Source organism: Triturus cristatus, chromosome 12, assembly GCF_964204655.1.
Source record: "Triturus cristatus chromosome 12, aTriCri1.1, whole genome shotgun sequence".
Taxonomy (NCBI): Eukaryota; Metazoa; Chordata; class Amphibia; order Caudata; family Salamandridae; genus Triturus; species Triturus cristatus.
The window spans coordinates 141,756,848-141,780,412 of NC_140595.1; the positions used below are offsets into that span (position 1 = coordinate 141,756,848).

At 41.7% G+C, this 23,565-nt stretch overlaps 1 pseudogene across 1 annotated transcript in view; it reads right to left on the reverse strand.

The window, feature by feature from the left end:
- Nucleotides 1–12,942: 12,942 nt before the first annotated feature.
- Nucleotides 12,943–23,565, reverse strand: part of LOC146772916 (leucine-rich repeat and immunoglobulin-like domain-containing nogo receptor-interacting protein 1 pseudogene) — a 138,617-nt pseudogene continuing 127,994 nt past the window's right edge. Inside the window, exon 4 of the transcript XR_014972104.1 lies at nt 12,943–19,010. The product of XR_014972104.1 is annotated as a leucine-rich repeat and immunoglobulin-like domain-containing nogo receptor-interacting protein 1 pseudogene (transcript). The remainder of the gene's footprint in view (nt 19,011–23,565) is intronic.

Below are 23,565 nucleotides of genomic sequence, written 5' to 3' on the forward strand. Positions count from 1 at the left end.
GTGTCTCCTGCAGGTGCCGCCAGTTCGCCTGCCCCCTCCGGAGTGGCCGCATCGCTGGCCCCGACGGCACTGGTGGATGGTAGTGTGCCTAGAAAAAAGCATCAAAAATTTTTTAGATGCCTGTAAACCTCCCCCTATTTTAAGTGTTCACTTGGAACATTGAACAAAAAGTTAATGCGATGCAACATACATCAGCACTAGACAGTAAGTACAGTCAGTAGACAGACACTAGTAGGATATGGTTCCACTTCCTAGGGTCATCTAGTCCTACTCTACTCTTTTGAAAGTTAGCCTGAGCCATGAGTAACCCTTTTAGATTCATCATGTCGACTACTACTCTTTTGGTGCATATTATACCTGCCAGCGTATTGACATGTGCAGTAGATGCCTTTAAGGCCGCTTGACTGTTGCGTACAAGTGAAGAGGTCGAAAAAAAAACAACATATTGACTTTGTTTAGTTTATATTGCTTAGCCATCACACATACATGTTACACTTTTTGGCATGACTGCAAAATGCTAGCATCATTCACCAGTATACTATCTAACGGCTAACTCGCAGCGTTTTTCTCATATATCATAGGCGAAAGATTCCCTTCTACAAACCAGAGATTTACAGAGCATAGTGGATGCAAGATGATGTAACCAGTATTTCTACGTTCTACGGTGAGGGATCTTCCAGAATTATAAAGATCTTGGCTCTTGTTCTTGTTGTCAATCATGCACTTGTAAATGTTTACTGTTTTAATGTTAGGCTTTTTGCTGGCTTATTGACTATGGCTGTCGTAAATTAAATTTCATATTAACGATGTACAGAGTTTGATACTTGTTTCAAATAAACCTTTTGAACTTACACATAGACTCTGTGGTATTTGGTGTGGTGGAGTGGACTTACACAAGTGTGTGAGCAAAATGGTGTTTGTTATTATGTTCTGGATTGTCTCTGTCTCCGTCATCATCAACATTGTGTATCGTCTTCGTGGGGGGGTCGGGAGTGGGACCCTAATGTGAGACACTAGAGCTAGTCTGTTAGGGGATCCTGGGTTTTTCGGACTGAGGTGTGATCAGTAAGATCCAACCTCCCATCAGCACCATCCTATTTTGTTGTGCATAGTTCTGTATGTGGCTCTGCAGAATCCTAGACAATAGTAGTATCATGTACTATCCGATCAAAAATACTAGTCAAATATCTGGTTGGGCATTTTGTTTGTGGTAATTGTCAAAGCCTCAACATTGAGAAGACTTGAAGAGGACAACCCAAAGGACAGGACCCAGTGGCTAGAGCTATTGGTCAATCAGAGTTTTATTGTTGCAAAGAAAACCTTCTATTAAAGAGTGGGCAACTGTGCAAGCTTCGCTACACACAGAGTAATAATAGTAATAGTAGTAGTAGTATTAGTAGCACAGAGAGTCATAGCAGAGGGAGTTAGAAGCAACTTCGAGGCAGGGATAAACAGAATTAGTAAACAGATAGTCAAGGTCAAAGAAGTAAGCTTTTGTAAAAAAGAGATTCAGAAAGTGGAACCATAATTTAGAGTTTGGGAAAAAAAGATGCAGTAACATAACATTTAGGGAAATATAAATGTCAATCTAACCAATGGAGGACTTACTGGGGCCAGCTGCAGGAGCCTCAGTAGAGGAGAGGTCCTGGGGTTCCCCCGCCGACTCCGACCCCGTCTTCTTGCCCCTGGGTGGTGCTGATGATCATGTAAAATATAATAAAGAAAGAGACCAACATTAAGGAGTGCTGTGAGAAAAATAATAAATCATTTGGAAAAACAATAAGTCAAAGAACATTTTAGGAAACAACAAGTGCAATAAAATTGACCTATCTAATCAGATGGATCGACTACTGGCTGCTTCCTAGTGCATTTACGGATCGTCTACTTATTTATGAACACTCCAGTGTTCCTTGATCATTCTGATTCCAAATACTAACAAAGCCTAGTAAGTACCACCTGACCTACACCACCTATTCCAGACGGGCCAATTGTTCACTAAGTCTGCACTTCAATTTTTTTCAGCCATCAAATGCATAGATGATGAGATGGAGGACACATGCATAGTTGCATACATTAGTGCATACATACAACAAATTGTGGGTTGGTTGCATAATGCTGATCTAGTTCTGCTACTGACTGACCATGCTAAGCCTACCACACACTAAACAAAGTACAAAAGGTTCGACGGAGGACTGGGGTAAGCAGCACTCAGTGACAGAGGATGCGTCACGCAGACCGCATAAAACAATTAGTAACTACTACTAACAAACTAAACCTAGTATCCAATATCCATCCACCACTATTTCACAGTAGGACAATGGAAGGACTAGAGTCTCTCTAGCAAATCGCATTACCTAACTTCAGTTCTGTAAAGTAAACTCTTACATAATCAGCATCAGCACAAGCTAGCGCAAACTACGTTGCAAACAAGTAAGAGTACCACCGTGCACCTGGGTCCTTAAATCAAAGAACATTTTGCTTTTTGGAATGTAATACCAGCAACGCTTGGCACGCAGCAGTAATCTTGTTGTTCATCTAATTTAATATACACAATCAGTTACTCACCAAGCCCGATGACCTCGACACCTAGCAGGTCCAACAGGTCCTGCTCCCGGTCCAGGATGTCGGACCACCGGTGAGCTAGCTGGTTGTGGGTGCGCCGGATCCCAGTGCACCGGAACACGGCCCGGCGCACCTTCGCCCACCGACGGTGCCGCTCCTGGGTAGCGTACCCGGAGCCGGGCCTGCCGCCTGCTGCCAAGGTCAAGGGGAGGAGGCGCTGGATGAAAAAAACAAGAGCCGCCACCTCCTCCTCCCCAAACAGTTGCCGGGCCTGCACCCCTGCAGGACGCATTCTGCCGCAAGGCAGGCGGCGCTTCTCTGCGCCTGCAGGTCCCTTGCCCTTGGGACTTGGTGTGCCCTTGGCCATGGTTCTGGGGTGGGTGGGAGGCGGAAAAGAAAAGTCCGAAGGGGAAAAAAAGTTAGGGGGAAGAAGATAGAAAGAACTTTATAAAAGTAACAAAAACACAGTAAAAGTAGAAATAAAATGCAAAATATAAACTGAGGCAAACAGAGAGATAGATAATAACTGAAAAAAGTCAGGAAAAAGGCTTTAAAGACAAAGGATTGCTGAGATAAAGGGAGGATACAAAAGTAGGCCCAGAAACATGGCATAGAGTGAAAAACAAGATGGCCGCGCCCATTCGCGACCGCGTGGGTAAGTTCGCGCGATATTTCTCGCGAACATGTACAATTTATCGCGAACAAGTAAAATGCGCTCCCGAACACGTCAATGCACATCGCGAACACGCTATCCGCGACCCGGAACAGGAAATAAGGCATCGCGAGCGGGCGGGACTATAGAAAAACAAGATGGCCGCGCCCATTGGCGACCGCATGGGTAAGATCGCGAGATATATCCCCCGAGCATGCAAACAGTTCCCCGAACATGCTTACCGCGCTCGCGAACAAGAAAAAGCCATCGCGAACAGGTTGCCACAAGCAACTACGCAAGCTCGCGAAGCTTCGCGAAGGTCGCGTAGTGCAATGACATCTTCGCGAAGCTTCGCGAAGCGCGACTACGCGAACTACGCCCAGGGTTAGTTATATTTCTAGATACAATGATAGAAGAGGCAAAATACCAGTCGGGCGGTACACTATACTAAGCACGGATTTTTAGCTTAGGTGTTTTAAGCCACGCCCTTAATTACATCAAACACCCCCTTTGGAGAGATCCCCCAGTTTTTTTATTCCACTTAAAGCCAGGGAATCAACACCATGTCACATGTCACCTCATTGCCTGGCACTGTGTATCATGCATGACTCCCACTTTTTCAGATTGCCTATGTGCAGGGGCATAGTGAACCCTACCCCCACCCCACCCCTTGCTTTAGGAACTACAGCGAGCGGGAACTTCTTGATGGGCCTCTTCTGTCTGCAACTCCGCAGACAAAGGCTCAGCTCTTAATTAATATGAAAAGGTGGGCAAGTGAGTAAGTGAAGGGGTGGGTGGATGGCTGGATGGATTAGTGAAAGGGTGAATGGATGAATGAAAGGATGAATGGATGGATAATGAGAGAAAGGATGGATGAGTGAGTGGAAGGATGGATGAGAGAAAAGGTAAATTGATGGATGTATGGGTGGAAGGGTAGATGTATGGGTAAAAGGGTGAATGGATGAATGAAAGGATGGATGGGTGCGTGAAAGAGTGGATGATGGACGAGTGAATGGGTGGATGGATGAGTGAAATGATAGATGGATTCAAGAATTCATAAGTGAAAGGGTGAATGGATGGACAGATAAGTGAAAGGGTGGATGTAAGGATGGATGAGTGAGTGAAAGGGAAAGTAGATGGACAAAAGGATGGATAGAGTGAAGTAGTGAAAGGGTGGATGGATGAGAGAAAGGATGCATAAGTGATTCGGTCAAAGGATGGATTAATGAGTGGATGAGTAGATTGATGGGTGGAAGGAAGGATGGCTAAGTGAAAGGGTTGATGGAGAGAGAAAGGGAGGATAGATGGATGGTTGACTGAAAAGGTGAATGGGTGGAAGGATGAGTGACTGGGTGGATGGATGAGTAAGTGAAAGAATGGCTGGATGGGTGAAAGGGTAAATGGCTGGATGGATGAGTGGTTGGATGGGTGGAAGAGTGGGTGGATGAGTGTAGGGATGGATAGGGTGAAAGGGTGGATGGATGGATTATGGATGGATGAGTGAAAGGGTGGATGGAAGGACGGATGAGTGAAATGATGAATGGAAGGATACATGATGGATTGGTTTGCAAATGGTTTAATATGTTTTGATGTGCATGGGCTTACTTATAAACTATTGCGCAACCTCCTCTTATGTGTCTGTAAAACGTACCTTTTGTCCCGAAGTTTTGTCCTGAATTTTGACCTCCTATTTTGAATTTTTGTCCTGAATTTTGACCCTTTGTCCTGAATTTTTACACTCACTGTCCTGAATTTGCACCCATGCCAGTTGGTCACCCTACCTCAACTGCTCCGCTGACCACTGTGCAAGTTGAAAAAAAGGGGCGCATATCACCCCCATAGTGTGCACCCCGCTGTTTGCGTCTCTCAGAGGTTCTTCGCCACGTCCCCTCCCTTTCTCACCGCGGTGAGTGACTCACAGCCGGTCCAGCGCTGCACCCACAATTTTGCATACCCCCCGGCCTGCGCACACAAGCGACGCCCCCCCAAGTGAGTGAAAGTATTGAAGCCTTTTTTTCAAGCAAAGGTGTGCTGGCATAACATTATCCTTGTCTCTTGAGGGAACAGAAAATACATTTTGAGTTCCCATACCCTGAAAAGCCACATGTATAGAAACTGTGGAATGAGTGTTTGAATTAGCCTTTAGCAAACAACGACCAAAGTATAGGTACCACAAAGGTGGCAATTTAATGATATAGCACTGTACACAATTGTATTACTTTCAACGGTAGCTTTATAGGAGTTATAGAGCTTATCCCCTGTAGGAATATGTCATAGCTTATTAGCAAAATGTGTCTTTGACCATACTTCAATACATTTAGCGCGTGGAGTAACGGTAGGGTGGCAGACGTAATTCCTCCGCCAACCTGATCGCCTGTATGTTCGCCAAAGTCTAAATCAGGCCCAAAATTGTAAAGGTTGGAAGGAGATTGTATGGCAAAGGAAGGCAAGGTGGCATTTTATGCGATTAAAGGTAAATGATGCAACATAATCTGTAGCATTGTTTTCTACCTATTTTTCCATTTTAACATACCTATATGAAATGTTCCCAGTGCTGTGCCAAAAATTCTATGGCAATTCTGTGAAAGAAAACTATGCTCATGGGACAGATCTTGTTCAAAATGGTTTTCACTAGAAATTAATAATTATGTTTAGCATGGAGGCGCAGGACCACCATTTTATTAACTCTGTTCTTTTTAGCTCCGAGGCAAAATTGTGCAAAACATAAACACAAGTTGCATTCAATGTAAAATAACTGTACAAGCATACACTTCACACAATAAAAGGTGTGCCACATTTAATGAGCATGTCACAGTTTTGTTCTGAAACATGTCTTTAGTTTTGTCTCCACCCTGCTTTCAATCTCAAGGCCCTTCTCAATCACCCATTTTCACTAAATATAGTTCCACAGAACAGTATAGTACATTCATATCTAATTGGTATGTGTCTCACTAAGAGGCACTCTAGGATTTAGGATATGGGCCGTAAACATATAACATGTTGGATTCTTCTGAGGTCTGAATACCTTTTGGAATAACTGGTACTGTGAGGGCAGTGTGAGTAATGTGACATGGCAAGTGAAACTAAATAATATTATAATGCAGTTGGTGTCATTCTTTCCTTTCTGTCTGAATTACATTTATGTATTTACGATTTTTTACCCATGCGCTGCAGACAAAACCCCTTTCCATATTGATTCATACTGTTTAAGCATCTGTGCAAGTTGCTCTCTCTTTAACTTCCTGAATATAGCAATCAGCGATCGGTAATCGTAATTGCTCGCTCTGAAACCATGTCCATAGAGCTGTACGATTCGGCCTCGAAGGACTCGGGCTGTCCGAATGCCTTTCGCAACCAAATCAGACAGCCGGAACAGTTTCCGTGCATCGTAATCGGTCAGTTGGAAATGTGTACGATTCGGTCAGAAGCATGGGTCCTGAATTGGATTCTGAGATTTAGAATCCCATTCGGAGACTTTGCGAACAACATCTAATCGGCCCCTAAATTGGGTCTGTAGACCTGAAAGCTGCTAGCATATCTCAAACTCCACGGTTTTTATCAAAAGCTGGAGAAACTCATCTACCATGGAACAATGGAAGAAACATTGTGACTCATACCTTAATGACACATGTGGAGCGAAATTTTCTCCTGCCAGAAAACATTGTGTTCTGCTACATAATTTGGCCATTGAAGAAAGAAATATCTATGAGAGAATTGGTGAACTATTGGGAAGGCAGAGGGCGAGTCAATAGATATATATGAGATGTCGGTGAGGGTATTAGAGGGGCACATTGGGACTTGCACTTATGTTTCTTTGAGGCAGCATACGTTATATGGCAGAGTGTAAGGTACATCAGAGAGAAGAGGGAGTTATGTGGTGTACCTTGGGAACATGTCACATACCTGTGGGTTTGGAGAGCTTGAGGACTCATTGATAAGGGCCAACTTGGTGTACAAATGATCAAAAGAGGAAAGAAATACTCTTGGTGGAAAACCGTGGTCTTAAACAAATGGTCAAAATTGTTGGGGCCATGGAGCACACCATGGATGAAGGAAAGATATGCATGGTGATGTCAGCGAGAGTGAAAGTATTGTGCATCAAATGACTAGTGATGAGGGCTTGTACAGTGAAGAGGTTAGTTTTGTAAATGTCAGTTTCTTCTATTCTCATCTTTTTCCTGCACCTGGCTGGCATTTCTCTTAGCTTAAGAAAGACTTATGCACTGCCAGGAAGTCCCAGACCTGATTTTGATTATACTACAGAAGAAATTATCACCTTATTGAACTGCCTGCTTTGATGGTATGCTCAGCTGTTTGCTGACCCCGTGAACCCCTAAACACACATCTCCTTCTACTGGACCCAGTGCCACTGCTACTTGAGTACAAAATACATTGAAAAAAACAAGAGACAAGAGGCATTTGGCAAAACAGGAATGTTTGTTTAATTAATCATAGTGGGCGAGAGAACAGTTACAGACACAAGGTCTGAGGACTGTCTCAATTTACATTCAGTTGGCATCCTTCTTAAATAAAGTTTTCATCAGGTTGTAAAGTTCTCAGGCAAACCATACATGGTGAGGAATGCTGGTTGCTGCCTAAGAGTCATAACTTAATGGTCAAATGGTTTCAACAGGGGGGCCTCGACCTTGCATGGACACAATGTGGCCAATGGGTAAAGTGTCCATATGTCTTGCATGAGAAGCACGGGATCACTGCGTGTGCTGTGCTATACTTCACTATATGTTCCTAACTCTTGTGGCATCTGACTTTCATGGTGTTTTAGGAGTGCACATACCGCCATTTGCGCTGTATAGGGGTAATTCTCTCTTAACCATTGTAATGTCTGTGCTCCTATCTGTGGGATTTATCTAGGGTTTCCTCTTCATGTAGCTATCTGCTAGCTCCGCACCAATCCACCGGCGACCTATAAATCAGTAACCCCGGGCCTGGGTCTCAGAGCTTGCCTGACTATGTATTTGCAAGTTGGGGTTGATGTGGAGTTCACAATGAGTGACTTTGTAATAAGGACGTTATTTTGTTTTCTTAAATTAATGTATTGATTTCCATATTAACACTATCGTTTTCCATATTAACACCACAAAGACTATGCATCTCTGAACAGGAGACAGAATTATGTTTCCCAGTTACCAGACGCAAGGTATCATCATTATTTTGTCCATTTGAATCAATGCTAATTTTTCCTTTATCAATCATAGCAAAGCTTTCAGGGCCAAATGTGGCACCATGAGCACCAACAAGTTTATACACAGAATCCCCTTCGTTGTATATTGGAAATTTTACCCTTAACCACTATGACTGATCTTCCAAACTTATTGAGACACACCTGTCATGACTGATATTTTGAAAGCGGTACTTTTAAGCTGTCATTCCATGAGATTCGGCTTGGAGACTGAGCAGATCAGGGAATTTTGTGCCCACGGTATAATATCAACCTTGTCTTTACAGGCTCACAACGCATTGTGTCATTGATAATGGAGATATTTTGTTGTATTGTATCATATTTTGTAGCAGTAAGTAAACTGTCCTTCCTTGCACATACTGCCAATTTATGTCTATAGTCAGAAAACCTTTTCTCCAAGTGATACACCTCTTCTGCTTCCAAATCCAGAATGCCTTCTAAAATATAGCTTTCTTAATCGAATAGAAACTGACCTTTTCTATTTACCGAAAGACCCGAATGCTGTAGGACTCATTGCTCCATCTGAGCTCAATGTAATCAGCAAATCATCATCCAGAAGTTGCAAGCATCACCGCCATGCAAGTGAAGAACACTCTGGCAGGTGATTTCAGCCCCAAACTCAAGACTTTGAAAAGTTAACCTGGAGTTCCCGTGAGATAGTCTTACTGGAATACAGCATGAGGCATCTGGAAGTGCTATTGTATAGAGCCAATAATGTTCTCATTGGTACCCCAGCCTCTGGTACCACTGATGTTGTTGCTAGTATACTGGCATCTGACATCTCTGAAAGGCTTGTTTCCTCTGTTGGGCATTGTATGCAACTTGTGTGTCTCTGAACTTAAATATTTGAATGTGTTGACTTCCTTACCCTCTGTGATCCAAATAAAGAGTTTTCAAAAAGTGTTGAAAACTGGACATTCTGTTGTGGTCAAGGGTAGAAGAGAGTTTGGTATTAGTCACGTTCAAGCAGTACCCCATGTTCCGCATCTCAGGACGCACAGTTAGCCACATCTGGAAATATTCTCCTATGGTTATATGCCTCTTGTCCCCAAGAAACAGCTCTTGATCTTCTAGTCTCATCTCCTGGGGAGGGTTTAGTAGATACATTTACTCTCTTATCCCAAAGGAATCTATCTCAACATCTTCAAAGGCTATCAGAAGTAGCCGCTTTCAAAGCCAAAGCACTAGGGGCACAAGTTGGTTTCCACAGGTGATTGGTCCAGAGACTGATGGTTGAGTAATCTATGTTCACTGCCAGGCCAGATATCTTTTGTTCCCAATCGCAGTGCCATTTTTATATCAAGCTTCCACTTTCTAGAATCCCATTCCTAAAATTACTACCTCAGAATGCTAAATAAAATCTGTCCTCTTCTATCACTAGTTAGAAATCGGTAGGCCTGCCCATCATTCTCTCACAATTAGGTTACAGCCTACTATAAAACAGGTGTCAAGGCCTCTAAGATGCTGTCTTTCAAGCAGAATTTCCACAAACTTCTATTTCTTCAGCTGAGAACTCCCTTTAACAGTTATTCCCCTTTGTAGCAGACTTTCTGCACCCATCATGCTCCTTAAATAAACTTGAATTTTATCTCCTAAATAACTTAATCTCCTAAATACAAAATATCTATCAAATTTATATTCTCCAGGGCAGACTATTGTAACAGTCTATATTTTTGTTCGTATGAAACTACTTAACATGGACTGCAAAGGATTCAATTTTATAGTCCAAAAGGGGACTGGTCTCAGGAAATATGACCACGTCTCACTGGAAAGGAGGCACAAATTACCTTTGATGGTTGTGAAACCGCAGGTCCGCTTAGATACAGCAATCACAATGAATAAGGCATACTTTGCACTCACAACTCCCCCAAGATTTGCAGCGTACTATTCTGGTGTAAATGTCTGCTGTCATTCTTTTTTGTTGCTATGCTTTCTATGGGTCAGATTGAGAAGGATGGGAAAGAAGTCTTTCTTAGGCCTAAACCTTGGAGTGTTCTTCCCATCCAGCTATGTAAGATTCAGATCCAATTTATGTCCTTTAAATCACTTTAAACACTTCTATTTTGTTAGATTTGTTTTGGCTTCTCCTTCTTGTGGTAATCATTCTCTTTAGATGTGGCAGTTTGTGACTCTAAGGTGTTTGCTTTGGTGTGTTGTGAGCTCTATAAATACATACATTAATAATAAATAGATTTCAGCAGTTCTCTATATTTTAGTACCTTACAATGTAAGCTTAACAGATCATAGATTGTACATATAGCCATATACCAGCTAATTCTAGGTGTAGATCGGACGATCTCTGTATCTCCCCTACTTTAGGTCTTTACTTTGGCTGCTTGCCTCAGAAGTATCCCATCTCAAGTCTTTTGTCTTGTCCATTGGGTTGTTAAGTCTACAGGTCCTATGTGCCTGCAAGATAAATTTAAAATCTACCAGCTAAGGAGACAGTTATAGTCAACGTGCATGCCTCATGTCTCATTTCCCAAAGTAAGCAAGAGTATACACCAAGCATCCGGTTAAGCTTCGCTTTCAGCCAAACACCTTTCTTTTTGAAATTCTGTCTCAAGGCTAGCTTGTTTTCTTCCTAAGTCACTTAATGTGAGCTCTGTGCTATGTCATTGCGACAAAGTTTGAACTACTAGTCGAGGGTTAGCACTTGGACTATGTCCGGGTCATACCTGCGCATAATTAGAGATATCATCTATGATTGCTCAAATCTTATGATGAGATTATAGTAACTGGGTCTAAATCAATGAGAGTTTCTGAGTGTGCCCATTCATCAGTAGAGTGAGTGAAAAAGTATCCTATTTAAAAACTCTGACCTTTGTTTGGCCAATGGTGTGATCATGCCTCCCCAGGACTGTGGCCAGAGTTTCCTGCCCCCTGGCGTAGGGAGTGATAACATTGCATTAGCCAGCAGTGAGAAGCTGGTTGACCTTTCAATGGACCCATGGTTCTTCTGCTGCTGTAGTGGTTGGGGAGCGAGAACTGGTGTCTCACAGACGTGCATTAACTGTACTCAGGACATGTCTATAGTGGTTGAGTGAGCAAATGACCATCCGTGGGAGGAGTAGCCAAGGAGATGCTGCCACTTTGGATTGGGGTGCCATTTACAGTCTCTGGCCCCCTGAGCAGGGTACAGTCGCAGGCTACTGTACCCTGGTTTTACTGGCCTCTTAATGGATTGTTATGTTTTCTGAGTTGGGTTGTCAACTCGCTCCCTCTCTATTTTGAGAGATATTGATTAGCTCTTTGCTTTTTTTAGCGCGTACATCCTAGAGTTGTACCATACATGAAGGCTGATAGAAACAGTAACTCTTTGACCGAAGAGTTCTTCAAAACCTATGATTCTACACAAGGATAGGGCAATGCACGTCAAGCTGTTGATGGCCATAGAGGAGAAAGTTTTTATCTAGGAGTAATAGGTTCTTCTCCAACGCACGAGGGCCTGATAATGGAGCCTTAACACCAAGACACAGAACAGTACTTTAGAGGTGCAAGTGCTTTAAAGGAGATTGCAGAGCCTGGCAGAAGAAGGTCACAGATATTAACTGGTTCCAGGTCCAAACTGAAGTCTAGAGCTGAAGACCATCAGAGAGGCCTGCTCAGCCTTGGTGTACACTGCTTAGGTACAATCTTATATTATGTCCACCTTTTGGACACTGTTTGCCAAACAGTGCATGAATCCTCTTTTTCCTTATAAGAGCTATATATTTATTTTATATACCGAGCATCTATCTTTTTGGAGAGTCTCACCAGCCAGGTTGGTTTTCTTGGGGTAGTACATTATTATCTGAAAGAAAAAGACATGTAAGCCATGACCCCATCATGGGGGTCCCTTCCCACTCATTCTTTACATGTTTTATAATGTATTGCTGGTCAACATTAACAATTGTCTACAGCTTGGTGGTCTATCTCCTCTGCTCGTCTTCAATTCGTGCTTTCTACAGTTATTAAACAGTGCAGACATGATGAACACAGCTTTGTAAATTATCAAACAAATGAGCATCAGCTGAAACAAAACCCAAAGGGGGACTGGATCAACCCTCTAGGTACCAATTAGGGCCCAAAATGGGCCAGATGTTCCGGGATCCTCTCTAGCTGAGAAGATAATAGAACTGACGACTGTGCATGTAGCATGGAATTGTGGCTGCTGCAGAGTTGTGAGCCTGTTCCCAGTACAATCTGTTCGATGATATTAAAAATAAAAATAAAATGTTTTTATTTATTTGCATTTTGACACAGTTTGCATCTAATTGATTTTTTTCGTTTTTCAAAGTTTTCACAGATCCTGGTAGAAATACAAGCATTATCAATGGCTCATTAACTGCAGGAATCCTATTACAAAGCATGAAATTATTTTTATTGGGGGATGGAAAATTTAGCATTTTTATTCAATACTGATTCTAAACTGTTTGTCTTATAATGCAGGTCGAATTTTAAAACAAACTTGTAATTAGTATTGTCAACAAGTCTTAACTATGGTAGTCTTACAGGCATAAAGCATAAAGCATAAAACACAGATAGGTCAAGTTCTAGGTTTAATTTTAAGACAAATCTTCATCAGTAAAATCTTTTTTCACATGCTATTATATCAATTACACAATAATAATGTTTTAAGTTATTCAATGCGTACCAACAATTGACATTGACATCAGCTTGCCAGGTCACTGGCTTCAACTCCAGGGATACTGTTCCATTTCATTTACCTAGCCTTTTCACTTGCAGAATCATTTACTATTGTCCTGTACATTATTATGGGTCAAGCAATAGTCCATGTAGAATCTTGGTATAGATAGATAGCAGGCCAAGAGTGTCCCTTAAGGTAATTATTCTCATCTAATTCAATTTATTAAAAAAGTATCCCTTTCATTGAGTGCCAGTCTATTTTCAAAACATTTACAATGCAGAACATACAAATGTAATGTAATCAGGGCTTCTACAAGTGCTATTAGCATGCATTTATTCATAATAAAAATTGGTGTTAGGAAAAGTGCTTATACAAGGGTGACCTCATTTATACAAATATTTACACCAATAGAAAATATTATGCTATGGGGTTTCTGTGAAAAAACAGGCGTAAAAATGTTATTAAAATATTTCCAGCAAACCATTAATGTTGGGTCCATATGAAAAGTGTCTGAGTTGGACCATTCTCAGTACAACAAACATTTGATAACATCACCCACATCCCTAGTTAGATGATGGTTGTCTCACTGCATGTTATGCAGCATGAATGCTATGGAGAGCCAGTGTTAGTCATTCTGATGGCTAGATTTCACAAAAACAGTTGAATTACTTGAACATAATTAGCCGTGTGGTGTTTGCACTGTACTGATTTCCATCTCCGTTTTCACATATGTACATATGTTTTTACATGATTACGAATGATTAATGTGCAGTGTGAGCTTAGCATGTGGTCTCCAAGAAGACATGGATTATGGTTTTTGATGTGGTATACTACTAGAATAACCACTACTAAATATCTTGCTACACAAATTTCACAGCAAGACTATTGATACCGAAAATATTATGAAAGTGTGTCTATAAAGGAAAGTATGAATTTAATCTACCTTACTCCACATTTAAGTACGTTATCCATATATATAATCTTCAAGGTATGTAGATAAGGAGTTGATAGTAGCATAACTATATGTATCTATAATACATAAATATATTTATCTATAATACATAAATACTACCATCAATTTTTCGACGTGTTTACAAGAACTGGCGTCTTGGATGGCTAACAACTGCCTTAAGTTTAATGGTAATAAAACTGAAGTTCTTGTGATAGGTAAAGCCCCCACAATCTGGTCATCAGCATGGTGGCCTCAGACACTGGGACCAACCCCGTCCCCTTGTGATCAGGTAAAGAATCTTGGGGTGTGGCTGGATTCCAAGCTTTCCTTTGATAATCACACTAGGCGAGTGGCGGGAAAATATTTTGGGGCTCTGCGAGGTCTCCGGAAGACCTTGGATGTTCTGCCAATTTCAGCGAGGAAAACTATGGTCCACGTCACGCATGGATTATGGGAACGCCCTCTATTTGAGAGCTAGCTCCAAATGTGTGCAGAGACTCCAACGCATTCAGAATGCTGCAGCTCGTCTCGTTTTAATGTTACCCAGGAGAGCCGCTTTCAACAAGGCCCTGGTTTCCCTTCACTGGCTCCCGGTTAGGGAACAAATTCTTTTTAAAGCTATGTGTGTGAGTCATCGCATTTTACAAAGAAAAGGACCCACCTATCTGCATGACTTTAGGACCCCATACTCCCCGACCCGCTGTCTGAGATCTAGCGGGACAGGGCAGGTTAGCATTCCGACCATTAGGAGAGCTAGGATGGGTGACCGCTCCTTTCGTTTCCTAGCTGCCAAACATTGGAATAAACTCCCCCAGGATCTCTGGCTGAAGTCGGTGGAGACAGTCTTTCGGAAAAAGCTAAAGACCTGGCTCTTTCCATCTTTGAGTTCTCTTGTTTAATCTTTTCTTCTTTCCTCTGCCCGGAACCTGATCTGTGCCGCAGCGCGGGGACACACTAGTAAGTGTAACCAAGCGCTTTATAAGCTTGCTATTATAATGATTATTATTATTATTATTGACAATGTTTTGTTGCAATATTTTTGTAGTTTGATATTTTTGTAGCTGATATTCTGACATACAAGTGTGAATGAGCAGAGCTACACAGGGAACGACAAGTGGGCTTATGTCAGTGGTCAGTGACCCCAGGTGCCATTAATTTAATTGTTAGAGAAGGCCTCCTTTAAAGGATGAGATATTTTTATTTTAGGTACTTACGAAAATGTTGAAAGGTATTTGATAACATGCTGATCGCATATTTTTTGAACTGCTGGATATAAATAAAATGTGTTAGGTCATAAGCTAAGGCTCTAATTACTGAAAAACTGGGGTCAACAGTATGCAACAATTTGAACCCTCCCATCCCAACGTAAGATGTAGTAGAGGTTAACCTTTGTGTTTATAGTAGAATGCCGCAAAAGGATGTCTTGAGGTCTGGTTAGGTCTTTGTCCATTTCCTTGCATCCAACAAATGGGTCCTCCTCTCGATGAGCTGATGGTTCATCTATATCTAATAAAAAAACATATCTGCTGGAAGCACCCTAGGTATTGATTGATTATAGATGAGCAAAAAAGGGAATGGCCTTGGTGCTATGCATGTGCTGTTCGTGTACATCGTTGATCTTTCATCTTTTGTTGAAGAAACACCACATTACGTTGCCTCTCTGAAGTTGTCTTTCAACTGTAAGTATAAGGCTACACAAAACAATACCAAACTAAAACATTGACCACATTGAAACATTTAAGTTGCCACCACTCACTTTGTAATTGTTCTAAGATGGCATCACAAATCCTTGGGAACAAAATTAGTTTACCAGTGGGAACAGTATAGAACAATTTTCCATCAGAAAGTAAACTGTAAGGAACTGTATCACACCATAGGGCCCAATTATAAGTCGGGCAGAGCGGTATTATTGTATGGAATTCTGCTCTGCCCAATCACAGATCTCGGGGAAGGAACACTGGACCAGATTTTACCAGCAGGAACATCCAGCTGAATAAACTGGCTGAGGCTTACGCTTCAATAGCGGTCAAGCCGCTGTCTCTGTAAAAGCCTGAGCATTTTTTAAGCACAACCTGTACTGTCCCAACCCCTTACCCTAACTCCATCCAGCACATCACTCCCAGCTCACATTTACCATCTGCTCAAAGCTGGTGGTAAATTTGAGTATTAATCCTCTTAGAACAAGGAACATTTTTCAAAATTTCACCTAGTGAAGCCAGATCCGCAAAGTATTCCCCGATACCAGGAGAATTCACTTCTAGTTGTACAGTACTGGTGGGGTGCTGCCACATGGTAACATTAAGTTTGTGCTCACCCCAACTCATAAGCAAAGCCTTAAAATAAATTGACTATGCTGTGTAAAAATGCTTAAAACCAAATCTGGAGTTGTAGAATCCTCCTTTGAGATTCCTAACATTACCCTTTTTCCAGATTTCTTATGTTGTGAAGCTGATATAAAGCTTTGCCAATTAAGCCCAGTGTCAAAAAGATGCACTTTAATAGTGATGATCTTAGTTTCCCATCCTGCCTTTGTTTCACTACATAAAAAAAGCAGCTATTGAAAGGAACCCTGCACCAACCCAGTGTAGAGAGAGTCCACATCCTGTAAGGCATTTATTGGCAACTTGAGGTGCTTGAATTCACCAGCTGCCAAATGTTTTAGAAGCAAAGTTTTCCTTTAAGGAAAATATGTGGGGTAGGCATTTCATTAATATATATATATATATAACAACCTCAATCAATTCTAATATACATTTAAACAAGACTTACATATGTTTTGCAAGTTTTGTTGACAACATTTACAAATAATAACAAGGTTTATAAAAAATATAATACAAATATAGTTTTTGTTTTTTCCAAGAGTAAATCCCATCTTGCTAAAATGAACATAAAACATTCTAAGATGGCCAACATGTTTACATACACTGGGGCTTTGAGCCTTCCTATCTCCTTTTGTCTAATCAATAATGCCTTCAAATCTATTATACCAGGATCCGGGTAAACGCCCAGGATTTTTTGGTAATAATATGAATCTTGAAGTTAAATTTGATGAAGTTTACGCAAGTGTGTTATTGAACGATCACCTTAAATAGGGTTAGAATTTGTTTCCCTCTGAGTTTTATATCTTTAAACACAATGTAATAAAATGTCATTGCAGAGATAAAGTTCATCACATTAGCTTCATAGTGAATTTGTTGTCTTCATTTTCAAGTTCATTAATTGGAGGGTACGGCTGTCTTGGAACATATTCGATTTTTGCTCTGTGTTTAATGTTCCCTCTGCTCAGGCTCAAAAAGAAGATGAAAACAAAGCAGACAGTGACCGCAGTGAGAAAAGGGAGGAATCCCATTCCCAAGACAACTGCCAGTACCCACATGTCCATGGTGATTGATTTCCGTTCGGCATTTGGAGCTCTACTACTTGGCCAGGAGCCAACAGGTGGTAATGTGATAGTGGTGAATGGGATGGAGCTCCGACTGCTAACGTGAAGCTCTGCCAGGAGTGTATCATTCCCGGCAGCATTTTGTGCAATGCAGATATAGATACCACTGTCCTGGGCATGGGCATAGTGAATTTTAAGTGTTCCATCCGCCAGTACACTAATCCTCCCATTGGTGTTTGTATCCAGGAGGTAATTCTGAGGTGAGAGCCAAGAGATCTTAGGTGAGGGATTTCCTTCCCCGTTACAGATAAAGGATATCTGCTCTCCTTGGTCAACACTCATTTGCTGGAAGAATTTATTTCTGATCACCGGTTTCTGGCATATAAAGTGATCAGGAGAAATCTCTTCTGGAAAGTCCTTGAATGCTGTCCCTTCCACAGTAGCTGGGGTTGCACAAACAGGATTTTGGCCATCAAAGTTGATGCTTTCCCTCCTATAGATTAACCATAGCAATCTGCAGTCACATGATAGAGGATTCCCATCCAGCCGCAAGGTCTCAAGGGTCTCCAGCGAATGGAAAACCTCTTCTTCCAGGGTTGTCAAGAGGTTCTTGGAGACATTCAGGAGGCACAAGTAGCTCAGACCTTGGAAGGCCTTCGTTTCAATGGACACTAGTTTGCCACCAGACAGGTGGAATTCTTGGAGATGCTCTAAGTCACATAATCTTCTGCTACGGATCACAGAGATTGGGTTGTAGGACAGGTCTAGGTGTGTGAGGTAGATCAAATGTTTCAAAGCTTCATAGGGTACACTACTTAGGTTGCACCTAGTGAGCGTCAGGGAAGTAAGATTGACACCAAAAAGACTGTTGGGCTCTAAAGTGTCAAGAAAAGGCCACTGGTCTATTTCCAAGACCTTCAGGTGATTTAGCCTTTTAAAAGAATAGTTATGGATAATGCTGATATTTAGCTTTCTGAACCTAAATACGATCAGGTGATGGAGATGGGATAGGGCGTGAGCTGGGACACTTGACAAGTTGCACTTTTCCAAGGTCAGCTGCTGCAAGTTATGAAGACTACCAAAGGCCCGATGTGACACGAAAACCAGTTGATTGTCCCCAGCTTCTAAATTCCTCAGATTGAAAAGGTCCTTAAATGAGTGGTCAAGAAAGATGACAATATCATTGTCACTGATGTCAAGAAATGTGAGGTTCGGAAGGCCACTGAATACACCGGCCGGAACAAGTTTAAGTTGGTTATTTTTCAGATTAAGTGTCATGAGATTCTGGAGGTATCTGAATGTTCCAGGTTCAATCTTGGAAATTATGTTCATGCTCAAATCCAACTCTTGTAATGCTTTGAGGTGTGAAAACAAGCCCTGATTGAGGGATCTGATTCTGTTTTTGCTCAGGTCCAGGAACTGGGATTCTGGTGGGATTTTGTCAGGGACAGAGGTAAGCTGCCTGTGGCTGCACAATACCGTACTGTCTTGTGAAGAACATTCACACACAGGTGGACAGCTCCAGCTCAAACCTGTGAGAACAGCTTCTAGTGCAAGGAAGAGAAGAGGCTGCCAACCTGGACGACCAGAAGGAAAGCAGAGCATCACCCCAGCCGTCATCTTAACTTTTCTCTGAAAAAGACAACAGGTTATGCAGATTACACACAGTCTTCATAATCAACTATGTTCAAGCATTAAACACTGAGCATGTTAAGCTCACCTTCACTACGATCTCGCCCTCCATGGAAGCTATGATTGTACTTCTGCACACAGCCACACTAGGGTCTACATAAATACACTATATGCACTGTAGGTTTCTGCAAGGGCAGCTCCTGTGCCTCATCTTGCCCTTCAGAGATCTCGCTGTTGGCACTTGTAGAAACATTGTCTCTCACCTGTATCTCTGCACACAACATACATCTGGTCTGTGCCTTTGTAAGTGGTGCAGGTACTCAGGGGAAAAATAAAGAGAGCAGAAGAAACCCTTTATCAGGTGAGTGTGTTATTCTCTCCTGGTCATAACTGGTAAGTAGAGTCCATGTCCTTCCTTATAGGATGTTGACCCCTTACCACCATGTGGTGGCTTGCTTCACCATATGGCCTGCTCCTCACTCATGTCAATGATCTTTGAGACAAGAGGACTCAATCTCTTTGAGGGAATACTTAAGCCTGGAAAGATGTTGTAAATGAACACTATCACTAAGTTCAATGTAAAACTGTGTAGAACATGAGTGCCAAAACGAAGGGAAAAGGTTGGCGATAAATTACCTACAGGTCAGCCATAGACTTTATTAAGCTTACCCCTTAGTAAGATTAAAAGACAAAACAGGGATAAAGGCTCACCCGATATGTCAGGCCAACACAGATTGTAGCTTAAGTGACAAACACAAGACTACGGAGGAAAGCCATCAAATAAAATACAGAGAACTTGTACGGACAAAAAGGTAATCGATTCATGAACACAAAAGCTTACTCTAAGATCCTTACATAGGATTTGGTGGAATGGGAGGATCACCATAAACCGACATTCCTACCGCCATTGTAAGCCCATGGCCCCCCTAATCTAAGAGTTAGGTGAACCACCGAGTTACTTTTGGTGAAGCCTCCACAGGTGCCACTAGCGGGAACCCCTGGAGCACTGACCCATCTGCCGCAAGACTGCTGGATCACAATTAAATAGGTCCACCCTATTTGTCGGGTGGAGATTGTTACTCATTTTCCCTGCCAATGTCCACCGTGGGATGCATGACAGACAGCAGCGAGTAAAATGTTATATAGCCTACACGCATGGAGAAAAAGTTACCTGCGCATCTCAGCCACCTACTTTTTGTTCCGGAAAAAACAAACTCCCAGTTTGGGGTTTTGTTTCCTCTGAACAAAATAATGTTTGTCAAGCAGTCACTTCAAATATAGTGCATGCTTGTCAGACTTAACTGCTGTGAGGGGAGATGCAATGTACCAATGGTGTTCCCACTAAATAGTGACTGAAAAAGGTTATTTGGACGTCACGTAATACCTTCGTCAAAATATCATGACTACAAAAATATTACGATCAAAAGTATCAAGGATAAAAGTCCCCTTTTTTAAACATTTTTTTCAACAGTATTGAAGTTTAAAATGTAGTTTACCATAATATAATTTTGATTATGTTGTTTTATTATAATGTATTTTATGTTTTTATTTAATTATCTATGGTATTGTGAAATTTATTTTTGATTAAAACTTTTTTTAAACAGTATTATGGTAATGTATCCTTTTTTTCGGTTGTTAGGTTTATTGTTTCCACTTTTTGTGACTAGTCAGTTCCAATATTTGGCCCTTAGCCTCTTGGGGGCAGGTGAAATGTCCATGTCCACTTAAATTTGGGCCCATTTCCTGAGCTCTCAAAAAATAGCTACTCACAAACAGCGGCAAGCTAAAAGACATTTAAGAACACTTGGCTCTTTATGTATTGCAGTCTAAATTAAAGACTTTACTCCACCAGGGAACTGGAGAATAGAGGAATCATTAACCACAAATGGAAAACATCTAAACAATGAAGACTCTAATGTCCAAACCAACATATTAATAACACAAAACGTTTTGGAGTGTGAAGCAGAGATTTAAAGATGGGTTAACCTTGGTTATGATAGTAGAGAGTGGGACTACTACAATAAAGGTTTCAAGATGAGCTAATAGAAGTCTATGAAGGGGCGGTATAAAAAATATCCGACAATTTTCTAAGTGTTATTATAGGTTTTTTTCTCAGTAGGATTGGTCAGCAGGGCTAGTAAGTAAGCTGAACCAAAAGTCGATCCGGTAGTATGCAGTTGGGTCTTAAAGAGAGGATATCAAACCACTTAAGCTTAAGTGGGGAATTTAGGATGTAGAAAGCGCATTAAAAGCCGATGACTGACTGCTTGCGGAGAAGATCAAGAACCAAATGGAAGAAGGTTTCTTCGAAGCCACAATCAAAATAATATGGTGGGTTTCTCCTGGTGCGTTCTTAAACAGGAAGCTGCTCAGAGAAAACCTGACTCTGGCAGCAGGTGATTACAGTCTTTTATGGTTAATGAGACCTCCACGGGCAGTACAAAGTTCTTCAGCAACTGGACCATCAAAGTCGCTACAAGCCTGATAGAGATCTGCTTACTGTAATTACAAATGCCTGAAGGCTTTGAGGGGACTATTTTTTTCTAAAAGCGCGATAGCAGATTTGGCAATAGCATTGGCGGCCATGCCTCACCATGGTTGACCAGAGCAGGAGAAATTGTTGGCAGGTGACCCACCAATACATGTCTTGGCTCTCCTCTCTGTGGAAAAAGCAGCCCTGTGGCAGATGGGCTGCTGGAAAAAGGTTTCTAAATAGCGGAGCACGCTCAAGCCCCACAGTCCGAAACCTGGTAATTTCCCCATCTCTAAATAAGGTGCGGGAACCACAAGTTTTGCAATGCAAGAGCCAGTCAAATTGCATATAGGTTCCACCGCCACAGAAACCCAACTGAGGCCATATTTCTAATGACGGTCCCATGACTTTGGCTCATTGCAATTGAGCAATGACTAGCACGGGGTTTCTGAAATGATTAAAATGCTTCAGTTTATTAAAGGCAATGCTAGAGGTGAACCAGAATGCTATGTCCTCAGATACACCACATGGTCTGCCTCTGCTGATGTTTCAATGGTGTCAGGGTATGCAACAAAAATTAACTGGCTTGAGTTGTACTCAGCAGTTTCTCTCAATTGTGCCTATATTGTATTTCAGTTTTAGTTTCTCTTTAAACTCAGTTTTAGTTTACTTTACACTCTGCTTCCAGAACCAATGGAAGTGGTACCAGTTTTCAGTTCAGTCTGTGTTTGGGGAAATAACTTCTAGAAAATGACTAATGGCAACTAGGAGCCTCTCTAATGGTCTTTCCAAAAGATCTGTTGAACTCTTGTTTTATGCATCATCTTGAGGTACTGGGCACTACAGCTGCCGGCCTCTTCTGAAAGGGATTTCAGACACTTGAGCACCAAATAGCAAAGAAGACCCAGATAGCCAACAGGAAGATACAAAGTCACAATATACTAGGACTCCAACTTTCAAGGAAGCAGATGACCACATACGGGGCCATATTATCAAGGAATGGCAATAACATTATCGCCGCTTTCCAGGCAGAAAACTGCCACTAAAGCAGCGATAATGGCCTTGATAATATGCCCTTGTGAATTCCCATAGAAGCCCAGGTTCTGGTGTGAACTAAAGTGGCGATAATGTTATCACCGTTCCTTGATAATATGGCCCAATGTGTTTTAAAGATATGTCATTGTTTTGACACTTGGCTGAATACTATACAGAAAAACAACACTTGGATTAGCGTGACATTTTAGTCGTACAACATCCTCTGGTGAATCTCTCTCCCCCTTGTGCACATCAAATTTAACAAGATATTGGACATGGGTAAAGGTCTTCAGAATTCCAAAATTGCAGCTTTAATTAAATGCCTTGTTTGTTGCCTTTGTGATTGGTGCGCAAGAGGATTCTGAAAGGAGCATCACTTCCCATACAGTACTTCTGTTCCACTTATTCGATGCTTACTGTTGTTGGGATGTCATAAATCCTTTTTGTGGTGCAATTTACAGCGTACTCAGTGGGGGAGAAAAAAGGTAAATTGTTTTGAGGAAAGAATCTGGGAAGAGGCACAGGTATAATGTAATTTGAATATGTGACATCAGTAGTGAATACAAAAGTCAAGGCAAAGGGTTTTCCACATTTGCCCACTTCCTGCTGGAGTAGGGATCCCAGTGTGATCCAAATGTCGGATGGAAACAGAGATGTGTGGACTGAATAGCCCAGCATGCACTAGATATTGTTTAAACAGTGATCAGACCATGATAGGTGGCTGAGATTGGGGACCCGTGACGTATGCATGTATAATGCATAAAGGCAAAAAGGTCTTCTTGTCTTAGTATGTGAGGGGATTGGGCCTATTCATGGGTTGACACAACTTTTGGAATAGAAAATTAGCAGCCACAAGAGTAGGCATAGCACTTGCAGCACTGGGGCATCTGATTCTTTAAAGGAATGGGGACTGACACAGGGGTCTCTCAATGGACTGGAGGAAAAGGAGGAAAAGAACAAGTCCAGGAGCAGCTATGAAGTTTGCATTGAGGCCTAGGAGGCAGAAGATTTAAACACAGAGGCTATTCAGTCTTTTTATTCAGAATG